Source organism: Chlorocebus sabaeus, chromosome 28 (genome assembly GCF_047675955.1).
Source record: "Chlorocebus sabaeus isolate Y175 chromosome 28, mChlSab1.0.hap1, whole genome shotgun sequence".
Lineage (NCBI taxonomy): Eukaryota > Metazoa > Chordata > Mammalia > Primates > Cercopithecidae > Chlorocebus > Chlorocebus sabaeus.
The window spans coordinates 1,478,206-1,490,316 of record NC_132931.1 but is presented as its reverse complement, the minus strand read 5'-3'; positions in this window follow the sequence as shown (position 1 = coordinate 1,490,316).

Here is a 12,111-nt window from a genome sequence, read left to right as displayed (position 1 = left end):
GCAGTGAGCCAAGATCCCGATGCTGCACTCCAGCCTGGGTGACTGAATAGACTCCACCTCAAAAAAAAAAAAAAAAAAGTATTATACTTGATATTAATAAAATAATATTTATTTACTTGAGATAGTGTATTGCTCTGTCACCCAGGCTGGAGTACAGTGGCACAATTATAGCTTATTGCAGCCTTGAATCCCTGGGCTCAGGTGAGCCTCCTGCCTTGGCCTCCTTAGTAGCTGGGACTTAGTAGCTGGATGCCCACCATCATGCCCAGCTATGAGTTTTAAGAATAAGATGAAATTTAAAAATTACAGGGCAGGGGCCAAGTGCAATGGCTCACACCTATAATCCCAGCATTTTGGGAGTCCGAAGTGGGAGGATTCCTTGAGGCCAGGAGTTTGAGACCAGCCTGGGGCAACATAGCGAGATTCTGTCTTTACAATAAATGAGAAAAATTAGCTGGGCGTGGTGGCATGTGCCTGTGGTCCCAGCCAGTTGGGAGGCTGAAGCGGTGGGAATCACTTGAGCCCAGGAGCTCCAAGGTGCAGTGAGCTATGATCGAGCCACTGCATTCCAGCCTGGGCCACACAAAGAGACCCTCTCTCTGTCTCTCTCTTTTTTTTTTGAAATGGAGTTTCACTCTGTTGCCCAGGCTGGGGTGCAGTGGCCCGATCTCCACTCACTGCAACCTCTGCCTTCTGATTTCAAGCGATTCTCCTGCCTCAGCCTCCCGAGTAGCTGGGATTATAGGCATCCATCACCGTGCCCAGCTAATTTTTATATTTTCAGTAGAGATGGGGTTTTGCCATGTTGGCCAGGCTGGTCTTGAACTCCTGACCTCATGATCCGCCCACCTCGGCCTCCCAAAGTGCTGGGATTACAGGTGTGAGCCACCTCATTTGGCCGAGACACTGTCTCTTTAAAAAAAAAAAGTATTAATAATGAAGATAAATAACGCTTTGGTTCCATAAAAAGAGGTACCTCACAGAGCCATTGGAAGCCTCAGCCAGGAGAGCTCAAGACCATCTTCCCCTGAGTGTACCAAACCAGGCACCTGGGCGGTGCGGGAGGGTGGCCTGAGGGGAGCAGGTGCCCCCTCTCGTTTTGTGGCCCGTCCCTGCGCCAATTATTGCTTTATTATTGTTTTTAGTCAGATATAATTCCAGCATTTTCTATAATCTTGATCTTTTCATTGATACCAGATTTTTATACAAATATTTGTATATAAAATGATTGTGTGCCCACCAGAATACATTCCCCAGCAATTAGAACGTTTAAGATGTAGCTCCTAACCATCCTTCATTTATTACTTTTGAACGTGTTTTGTGATTTTTTGTGGGGATGTGTTTAATCCAATAACAATTCTCATTTAGAGTTGCAAAACACGAAGCCATTTCGAACCGAGACAGATGGCAGCTAAATGAAGTTTAATTAAAGAATGAGTGCTTTGAAGCAAATCACTTTTTAAAAAGTACAGCACACTGAGATTCTGGAGAGGTTGCATAAACAGCATCTGGGCGCTTCTGTGAGGAAGAGTCAGTAAGGATTTCCCATCGGATAAGGGGCTGGGTGGGCGCAGGGTGGGTGAAGGGAAGCACAGCCCTTTGCCCCAGACCTCTGTCCTCTGCCTGGACACACCTCCCAAAGCCTAGGCCCCCAGGGACTGGGGGAAACTCACAGGAGGCAACCTCTTGCTTCAAAGGCTTTGGCTTGGAGCAGGGGAAGGGGGTGGGAGAGGGGTCCCCATTTCTGCCCTTTCTTTAAGACATAGGGTCTTGCTGTGTTGCCCAGGCTGGAGTGCAGTGGCTCAATCCTCTGCCTTTAAGGAAGCAGGAGGACACGAGGGTTTGCTGCACCTACCCACTTAATTGCACGCCATCTGCACAGTGAGCCTGAAGGAGAACAGATGGGAAGCTTCGCCAGCCTCTGTGCGATGAAGGAGGATTGGGTTCCCCGGGCTCTGTGCCTCTCCATGCATGGGATGGCAGTGCCCGCGGGCACAGTCTCAGCCTCGCCGCTCCTGGCCAGGCAGGAGCCACTTCTGGCTATGGCCGCGGATCTGAGCAGTGGAGTGGGGGCGGCAGGTCTAGACGACCGACAGGCACCAGCGGGCGGTGGCGGGCGGGAGGGGGCGCCAGGTGGTCCACTCCCTGGGGACGGAACGGTGGGACAGAAGGCTGGGGACCCCTACGCCCTGCGAGGCGCCTGGAACGCCGTGCCTAGATGCTTCCATTTGGTGCAAGGAAAGCAAAACAGGTTTTAAATCCAGAGTCACAGGATCATGGGTGAGGGATAGGTTACAGGATGTGAGGGTTGAAGGCTAGGTGACAGCTGCAAGGACTCTTCAGATCATCTTGACTTCATAGGCAGTTTCTGCTTGGAGGTAGTGGCCAGTTTAGGAGGTCACCCCTGCCCCCATCCTGGAGTGGAAAAAGTGGGCCTGGCCCAGGGCAGGAGCTGAGGGTGGAGTGGAGGCGCCTGGTGGCACTGGGAGCTACTAGGAGGTGGGAGGGAGGAGGGTGAGGCTGGCAGCTGACTGGGTGGGGGGTTTGCACTAGTGGAGAGAGGTGTGACTGTGCCAGGCACATGGTTTCTAGCGTCTTTCCAGGAGGAAGCATGGTCTGGAAGCCTGGGATGGAGCCTTCCTCCCAGCTCTGGGCATGGATGGGACTGACCCTGAGGGCTGGCAAAAGCCCTGGACTAAAGTTTTGACCATTTCCTCAGAACTCAGACCATTTCCTCAGACCATTTCCTCATTGACTCAGAACTCAGTCCCTCCAAGCCACAGGCCTCATTCTGGGCCCTGGGTGGATGGTTAGAGCCAGATCCTGGGGCCACCCTGACCCCTGACTCTCCAGAACCCCTGGTCCATCTGATTGGCTGACCCTCTAGTTATTTTCTCCACCTGGCCCAAACCACTGCCATTTCTCTCTCTCTCTCTTTTTTTTTTTTTTTTTTTTTGAGACGGAGTCTCGCTCTGTCGCCCAGGTTGGAGTGCTGTGGCCGGATCTCAGCTCACTGCAAGCTCCGCCTCCCGGGTTTACGCCATTCTCCTGCCTCAGCCTCCCGAGTAGCTGGGACTACAGGCGCCCGCCACGGCGCCCGGCTAGTTTTTTGTATTTTTTTTAGTAGAGACGAGGTTTCACCATGTTAGCCAGGATGGTCTCGATCTCCTGACCTTGTGATCCACCCGTCTCGGCCTCCCAAAGTGCTGGGATTACAGGCTTGAGCCACCGCGCCCGGCCTCTCTCTCTCTTTTTTTTTTTGTTTGAGACAGAGTCTTGCTCTGTCACCCAGGCTGGAGTGCAGTGGTGCAATCTCAGCTCACTGCCAACCTCTGCCTCTTGGGTTCAAGAGATTTTCCTGCCTCAGCCTTATGCCCGGCTAATTTTTGTATTTTTAGTAGAGACAGGGTTTCGCTATGTTGGCCAAGCTGGTCTCGAACTCCTGACCTCAGGTGATCCACCCACCTCAGCCTCCCAAAGTGCTGGAGTTACAGGCATGAGCCACTGCGCCTGGCCTCCACTGCTATCTTCTTTTGGAGCCTCCCAGGTGGTCTTCCAATGTATTCCTCCCTTCCTTCTCCTATGTCTCCAGCGGGCAGGGGCACCCTTCCAAAATGCAGACCTAGGCCTGGCTCTCCCCCGGGTACTTCCTGTTGTGGGTCTCATTTGCCCTCTGGAAATTGCCTTGGTCCGGCTCATGAGGCCTTCCACGTGGGTCGGTGAGAAAAAGGATGCAGCTCTGTCCCAGAGCGCATGGCTGGGCAGACGTAACCCGGGCTGGATGTCCGCCTCTGCCCACCACTTCAGCCCGGCACCATGTGTGGGAGACACCTGCTGAGCGTCCTTGGGAACCCTGACCGAGTCCGCGCCTGCCCCGACATGTCACCTCCAGCCACCCTGCGTCTACTCTGGCGACACCTTCTTATTCCTGGAATGCACCCAGTCCCTGTCCAGCTCCGTTTTTGCCCACATGGCTCTCCTCTTACACACCCGCCTGCCTCAGCCCTCCTCTCTTTGTGCCCCCAAAGCCTCACTTGCTCTTCAAGCCTCAGCTTCAAGGACTCCTCCTACTTTCTGCACTAGGTGAGGTCCCCTGCTTTGTTTTTTCAGAGGCAGGGTCTTGCTCTGTGGCCCATGCTCAAGAGCAGTGTCATGGCTCACTGCAGTGTCAAACTCCTGGTCTCAAACAGTCCTCCTGCCTCAGCCTCCAGAGTAGCTGGGACCACAGGCACACACCACCATACCTAGCTAATTAAAATTTTTTAGAGAAAGGGTTCCACTATGTTGCCTAGGCTGGTCTCGAACTCCTGGCCTCTCGAACTCCTCCCACCTTGGCCTCCCAAAGCACTGAGATTACAGGCCTGAGCCACTGCATGAGCCTTACTCTGTTTTGTGCTCCCTGGCAGCCGCTTCCCCAGTCAGGACACTCAGCTGCTTGGCCTCCCAGCCAGAAGGGCAGGGCTCAGTAAATATGTGTTGAGTCAATGAGCAGGGACTGGGTGCCAAGTCTTGGATGCCTGCCACGCTCTTGTGACTTGTCTTTCTGCCTTTAGTTTTGTCACTTCCTTCAACTTCCCAACTGCCCCTCAAGTGGTCTTTCTGAGACACAGCTGGGACCCGTCACTCTGCCTGTCAGGTATCCAGAGCTCTATCCAAAATCATCCCAGGCTGGGCATGGTGGCTCACGCCTCTAATCCCAGCACTCTGGGAGGCTGGGGCAGGAGGATGGCTTGAGCCCAGGAGTTTGAAGCCAGCCTGGGCAACATAGTAAGACTCCATCTCCACAAAAAAATAAAAAAATTGGCTGGGCATGGTGGCTCACACCTGTAGCCCCAGCTACTCTGGAGGCAGAGGCAGGAGGATTGCTTGAGCCCAGGAGTTTGAGGCTGCAGGAAGATATGATCGTGCCACTGCATTCCAGCCTGGGGACACAGAAGGACCTTGCTTCTGAAAAAATAATACTTGTCCTGCCCCCACCGCCCCCCCCTTTTTTTTTTTGAGATGGAGTTTCACTCTTGTTGCCCAGGCTGGAGTGTAATGGTGCAGTCTCAGTTCACTGCAACCTCTGCCTCCTGGGTCCAAGCAATTCTCCTGCCTCAGCCTTCCAAGTAGCTGGAATTACAGTCGCACGCCACCACGCCCAGCTAATTTTTTTGCATTTTTAGTAGAGATGGGGTTTCATCATGTTGGCTGGACTGGTCTCGAACTCCTGACCTCAGGCAATCCGCACACCTTGGCCTCCCAATGTGCTGAGATTACAGGCGTGAGCCACTGCGCCTGGTCTCCAAATCCCTTTTTGAAAATGCCTCCCATCCAGCCACAGTGCTTCACCGGGATGGGCCCCTCCCTCTCTGACATTTACCATATTTAACGCTTTTTTTGTTGTTTTTGTTTTTGAGATAGGGTCTTGCTCTGTCGCCCAGGCTGGAGTGCAGTGGTGTAATCACGACTCACTACAACCTCAACCATCTGTACTCAAGCAATCAAACCTCCTCATGCCTCAGCCTCCTGAGTAGCTGGACTCCAGGTGTGCACACCACCATGCCTGGCTAATTTTGTGTTTTTTGTTTTGTTTTTTTTGTTTTTTTTTGAGACAGAGTTGCGTTCTTGTTGCCCCAGGTGCAGTACAATGACATGGTCTCAGCTCACTGCAACCTCTGCCTCCCAGGTTCAAGCAATTTTCCTGCCTCAGCCTGCTGAGTAGCTGGGATTACAGGCACCCACCACCACGCCTGGTTAATTTTTGTATTTTTAGTAGAGACGGGGTTTCACCATGTTGGCCAGCCTGGTCTTGAACTGCTGACCTCAGGTGATCCACCCGCCTCGGCCTCCCAAAGTGCTGGGATTACAGGTGTAAGCCACCATGCCCGGCTTCATTTTTATATTTTTGTACAGATAGGGTCTCCCTATGTTGCCCAGGCTAGTATCAAACTCCTGACCTTAGGTGATCCACCCGCCTCAGCCTCCCAGAGTGCTGGGATTACAGGTGTGAGCCACATTTAAATTTTTCTAGAGAAAGGGTTCCACTGTGTTGCCTAGCCTGGTCTCAAACTTCTGGTCTCAAGCAATCCTCCCCCTTGGCCTCCCAAAACATTGATATTACAGCCCAATGAGGTGGAACTCCTGACCTCAAGCAATCCACCCACCTCGATCTCCCAAAGTGCTGGGATTCCACGTGTGAGCCACCACGCCCAGCCCCATGGCACATTTTCCTTCCGTGGCTTTTCTTCTTGATATCACATGCTCCCAGGAGCACAAAGAGCTCTGAGGTCTTCCTGGACACTACCTCTGCTGTGATGAGGAAGAGGGCAGGCCACCTGAGCTGCGTTTCCCGACCTTGTCCCCAGTGACAGCTGCGGCCTCGATCCAAACGAGAATGTGAAACAGTGACCATAAAAGTAAAGGCAGCACTTTTTCTTTCTTTTTTTTACTTATTTAAAAAGGCCTTGGTGGCAGGAATATAGTGTAAAAATCATTGGAAAAACTAAAAGGCATCGATACATATCCGAATATACACTTTGTACATAAATTACATTTCCTTTAGTCTTTCTGAGTGAGGTCCTGATTCAGTACTGAGGTCTAGTAGTTAAGAGGTCCGGGGAGCTGCACGTTCAGGCCGGCATAGTCCACCATGTACACTGGCCATTGCTACAGAGAGTGACAAAGGGACTGGGCTAGGACTCCAGGTGATGCGGAACAAACCCAAAATGCTTAGCTCTGTTTTTGCAGGGGCTGTCTCAGAGGTTATTTATTTATATTTGATATTTTTTATTTTTTTGAGATGGAGTTTCACTCTTTTGCCCAGGCTGGCGTGCAGTGACGCAATCTCGGCTCACTGCAACTTTGGCCCCCCGGGTTCAAGCGAGTCTCCTGCCTCAGCCTCCCGAGTAGCTGGGATTATAGGCACCGGCTACCATGCCTGGCTAATTTTTGTATTTTTAGTAGAGATGGGGTTTTGCCATGTTGGCCAGGCTGGTCTTGAACTCCTGAACCTCAAGTGATCTGCCTTGGCCTCCCAAAGTGCTCGGATTACAGGTGTGAGCCACCACACCCAGCCTATTTATTTTTGAGATGGAGTCTCATTCTCTTGCCCAGGCTGGAGTGCAATGGCATGATCTTGGCTCACTGCACCCTCAATCCCCTTGGGCTCAAGCAGTCCTCCTACCCCAACCTCCCAAGTAGCTGGGACCACAGGCATGTGCCACCGTGCCTGGCCAATTTTTTTTGATACAGAGTTTCACTCTTGTCGCCCAGGCTGGAGTGCAATGGTGCGGCCTTGGCTCATTGCAACCTCTACCTCCCAGGTTCAAGCAATTCTCCCATTTCAGCCTCCCCAGTAGCTGGGATAACAGGCATGCACCACTATGCCCAGCTAATCTTGTATTTTTAGTAGAGATGGGGTTTCTCCATGTTGGTCAGGCTAGTCTCAAACTCCTGACCTCAGGTGATCCACCTGCCTCAGCCTCCCAAAGTGCTGGGATTAGAGGTGTGAGTCACTATGCCCAGACTTTTTTCTTTTTTTTTTTTAAATTTAATTAATTAATTTATTTGTTTTGAGATGGAGTTTTGCTCTTGTTGCCCGGGCTGGAGTGCAATGGCATGATCTTGGCTCACCGCAACCTCCGCCTCGCGGGTTCAAGCGATTCTCCTGCCTCAGCCTCCCTAGTAGCTGGGATTACAGGCGTGCACCACCATGCTGGGATAATTTTTGTATTTTTAGTAGAGATGGGGTTTTTCCATGTTGGCCAGGCTGGTCTCAAACTCCTGACCTCAGGCAATCCACCCACCTTGGCCTCCCAAAGTGCTGGGATTACAGGTGTGAGCCACCGTGCCTGGCCAGTGACATTTCTTTTCATGTCTCCAGCTCTGGCACGGCTGAAGGACATGGGCAGGTCCCTTTCTGGACCTCGGCTGGCCCATCTGCCCAGCGGGGATGTGAATTTCTGCCTGAGTGCCTGTGAGTACCCCGTGAGAAGGATGGGCTACCTCTTGGGTGAGACGGGTGGATGCATCTATAACCCCCAAGGCCGGAAGCTCCCCCCTCAAAGCCCAGTGCCTCCCCATCCCCTGGGCCCACATCCCAGAGTAGACGGCCCTGCCTGACTGAGTGGGGAGGGTCACAGAGACGAGGGCTGGAGTCCAAATCTGTGCAACTTTACCACGAGTGAGATCTGATTGGCTGATGCCACTGAATCCGGGTTAGAGGATGAGGAAGAGGAAGACAAGGAGGAAGAGGAGACGGAATTTCCTTCCGAGACTCGCTTTCTCTTGCGCTTGGGAATGCTGCTGTCTTTGGCTCCAAGGAGGGGAAAAGCCTGTTGACGCTGGAAGCTGAGGCTTTTCTGTCTCAGCCTCCTGAGCTCTCTGGAAAAGTGTTCTGTCTTAAGTTTTCAAGTCCCCCTTTCAGGATTTCAGGCTCCTGATCCCCTGAGGGTCAGGGCCCACCTGTCCAGAGCCCACCTGTCCAGCCTCCCTCCCAAAGCAAGCCCAAGGGCCCACTCTCCCCGGCCTCCTGCTCTTGCTGGCCTGCCTGCCTTCGTTAACACTGCATCCTCATTCCCAGGTGTCCCTCCTCCTCCCCAGCAAACTCACCCCTCAGGCCCTAGGTCCTCTCTCTTTCTGTTTGTTGTTGTTGTTGTTTTGTTTTGTTTTGTTTTGTTTTGTTTTGAGATAGAGTCTTGCTCTGTCACCCAGCCTGGAGTGCAGTGGCGCGATCTTGGCTCACTGCAACCTCCGCCTCCTGGGTTCAAGCGATTCTACTGCCTTAGCCTCCCGAGTAGCTGGGATTACAGGCATCTGCCACCACGCCCGGCTAATTTTTTTTGTATTTTAGTAGAGATGGGGTTTCACCGTGTTGGGCAGGCAGGTCTTGAACTCCTGACCTCAAGTGATCCATCCACCTCGGCCTCCCAAAGTGCTGGGATTATAGGCATGAGCCATCGAACCTGGCCTATATTGTTTTTTAGGGTCTCACTCTGTTGTCCAGGCTGGAGTACAGTGGCGCAATTGTAGCTCACTGCAGCCTCCAAGTCCTGGGCTCAAGCAATCTTCCCACCTCAGGCTCCTGAGTAGCTGGGACTATAGATGTGCACCACCACACCTGGGTAACTTTTTGTATTTTTGTATCATTATGTTGCCCAGGCTGGTCTCAAATTCCCAACCTCAAGCCATCCTCCTGCCTCAGCCTCCCCAGATGCTGAGATACAGCCATGAGCCATCGTGCCTGACTCATGGCAACAATATTAATCACATTCTCAGTTTCTGAGTATTTTCTGGGTGCTGGGCACTGTGCTAAATGCTTTGCACATTTTCTCCTGGGATCCTCCCAGCAACCCTCCAAAATCCTATTCACATTTCACTCATGAGCACCCGAAGGGGCAGGGCTGTTAAAGGACTTTCTCCAAGGCCAAGTCTGTGTGACTCCAGAGGCCACATTCTTTCCTGGGCTCTTTAAGGCTGGGAGGGGATGTGGGGCCCCAGGAGAGGCTCTGGGAGTTCTGGGGAGGCTGGGCCTGCAGGCTAGGTGGTCCAGGGAGGGTATAAAGAGGACCTGGGACTGGGAGCAGTGGCTCACACTGGTAATCCCAGCATGTTGGGAGACCAAGGTGGGTGGATTGACTGAGGTCAGGAGTTTGAGACCAGCTTGGGCAACATGGTGAGACCCTGTCTCTATTAAAATATTAAAAAATTGTATCGCTATGGTTATCACTGATGTATGGTGGCCCTGAGTGGAGAGTTCACAGGTCCAAGTAGACAGGCAGTGCCCCAGTGAAAGAAACTCTGGTTTGGAATCAGAAGTCCTAAGTTCAAATTTCCCCATGGCCACTTACTATTATCACTGTGTGAATTTGGGAAAACCGATGAACCTCTCTAAGTCAAATGGGGAAACCAGTGTGATGTGAGACTCAAAAAACACCGCATGCATACAAGAACCCAGCACCTAGCCCAGCACGGAGCAGGGGTCGGCAGGTGTCCTGCGGTTGCTGAATTCACTTGAGGTGAAGATGTAAAACTCTGAGCGGCATGTCCTGATTGGATGGGTTACTGCATGGAAACTTCGCCCAGCCCAATAAAGAAGGGCTTTTATTGTCTTTTTGAGACAAGGTCTCACTCTGTCGCCCACGCTGGAGTGTAGTGGTGTGGTCTTAGCTCACTGCAACCTCCACTTCCCAAGCTCAAGTGATCCTCCTGCCTCAGCCTCCCGAGTAACTGGGACTACAGGTGCACACCACCCTGCCTGGCTAATTTTTTGTCGAGACGCGTCTCTCTATGTTGCCCAGTCTGGTCTTGAACTCCTGGGATCAAAGAATTCTCCTGCTTCAGCCTCCCAAAGTGCTGGAATTACAGGCATGAGCCACTGTACTCAGCCGACCAGTAGGGTCTTAATGACACAGAGTAAGGGCAGGCTGGGTCCATGGGGCAAATGTCTCTTCAACTGGTGGAGAAAAGTCAGAAACTGGGAGTCTGTGATGTGGCATAGAGACCCCGGGAAAGAGAAGACCCTGGAGGCAGGAGGAGCCCAGGCTCTGAGTCAGAGGGATTTTTTGTGGGAGATTCCACATGAAAGAGAAGTCAGAGGCTGCCCCACCCTCTGTCTCAGACTGGTCCATGGGCTGTGGCCATCCTTGAGTCACCATGAGAGATGGCCACATTGGCGGGAGTGGTGGATGTGGGTGACAGTATCCACCCTCTGGGCATCTGTCCCAAATCCTCCTGAGACCTTCATGTGACCTTCTGTGTCTCTGCCATGTTTTTTTTTTTTTTTTTTTGTTTTTTTTTTTGAGACAAAGCCTGGCTCTGTTCCCCAGGCTGGAGTATAGTAGTGCCATCTCGGCTCATTGCAACCTCTGCTTCCTGGGTTTACTCCTGCTTCAGCCTCTTGAGTGTCTGGGATTACAGGTGCCCACCACCACCCCCGGCTAATATATATATATTTTTTTTGTAGTGACAGGGTTTCACTATGTTGGCCAGGCTGGTCTTGAACTCCTGACCTCTGGTGATCCACCTGCCTCCCTGCCTCAGCCTCCCAAAGTGTTGGGATTACGGGCGTGAGCCACTGCGCCCGGCCTCATCTCTGCCTTTGAGCTGAGCGCAAACCAAGTCGCCTCCAGATCCATGTGTTCAGTGCCACGCCTCACCCTTGTAACTGGCTCTTTTTTTTTTTTTTTTTGGAAACAAGGTCTCACTCTGTCGCCCAGGCTGGAGCGCAGTGGCGCAATCATAGCTCACTGCAGCCTCCACCTTCCGGCCTCAAGCACTCCTCCTGCCTCATCCTTTTGAGTAGCTGGGACAACAGGTACGCACCACCATGCCTGGCTAATTTTTAACCTTTTGCAGAGACGGTGGGGTGCGGGGGGGTCTCACTATATGGCCCAGGCTTGTGATCAGCTCTTGATGGAAGGAGGTGGCTTCTAGCTGGGTTGTGCCACCTCAGGCTCTGGAGTTCCAGGTGAACCTGGTCCTGACAGGAGTCAGGGCCTTGGGTCTCAGGCCAGGTTGTGGCGTGGCCTTGCTGAATCCTATCACTATCCTGGCTGGGCAGCCATACTGGGCCCTGTGGCCCACGGTGGTCTATGGTTCAGATGGGTGGTCCTGACAGCAGGGTCTACACAGCGTCTGACTCACTATGTGGCTTGGGCAAGTCCCTGGGCGTCTCTGCGCCTCAGCTTCCCAGCTGTACAATGAGGCGGGGTAAGATTAGGTCAGGATTTTTTCTTTCTCCTTTTTTATTTCTTAGGAGATGCGGTCTCAACCAGGCACAGTGACTCACGCCTGTAATCCCAGCACTTTGGGGGGCCAAGGCAGGTGGATCATGAGGTCAGGAGTTTGAGACCAGCCTGGCCAACATGGGGAAACCCCATCTCTACTAAAAATACAAAAAATAGCTGGGTGTGGTGACAGGAGCCTGTAATCCCAGCTACTTGGGAAGCTGAGGCAGGAGAATCGCTTGAACCCAGGAGGCGGAGGTTGCAGTGAGTGAGATCATGCCACTGCACTCCAGCCTGGGTGACAGAGCGAGACTCTGTTTTGGGGAAAAAAAAAAAAAAAAAAGGAAAAAAAGAGTTGGGGTCTCATTCTGTCATCCAGGCAGGAGTACACTGGCATAATCAT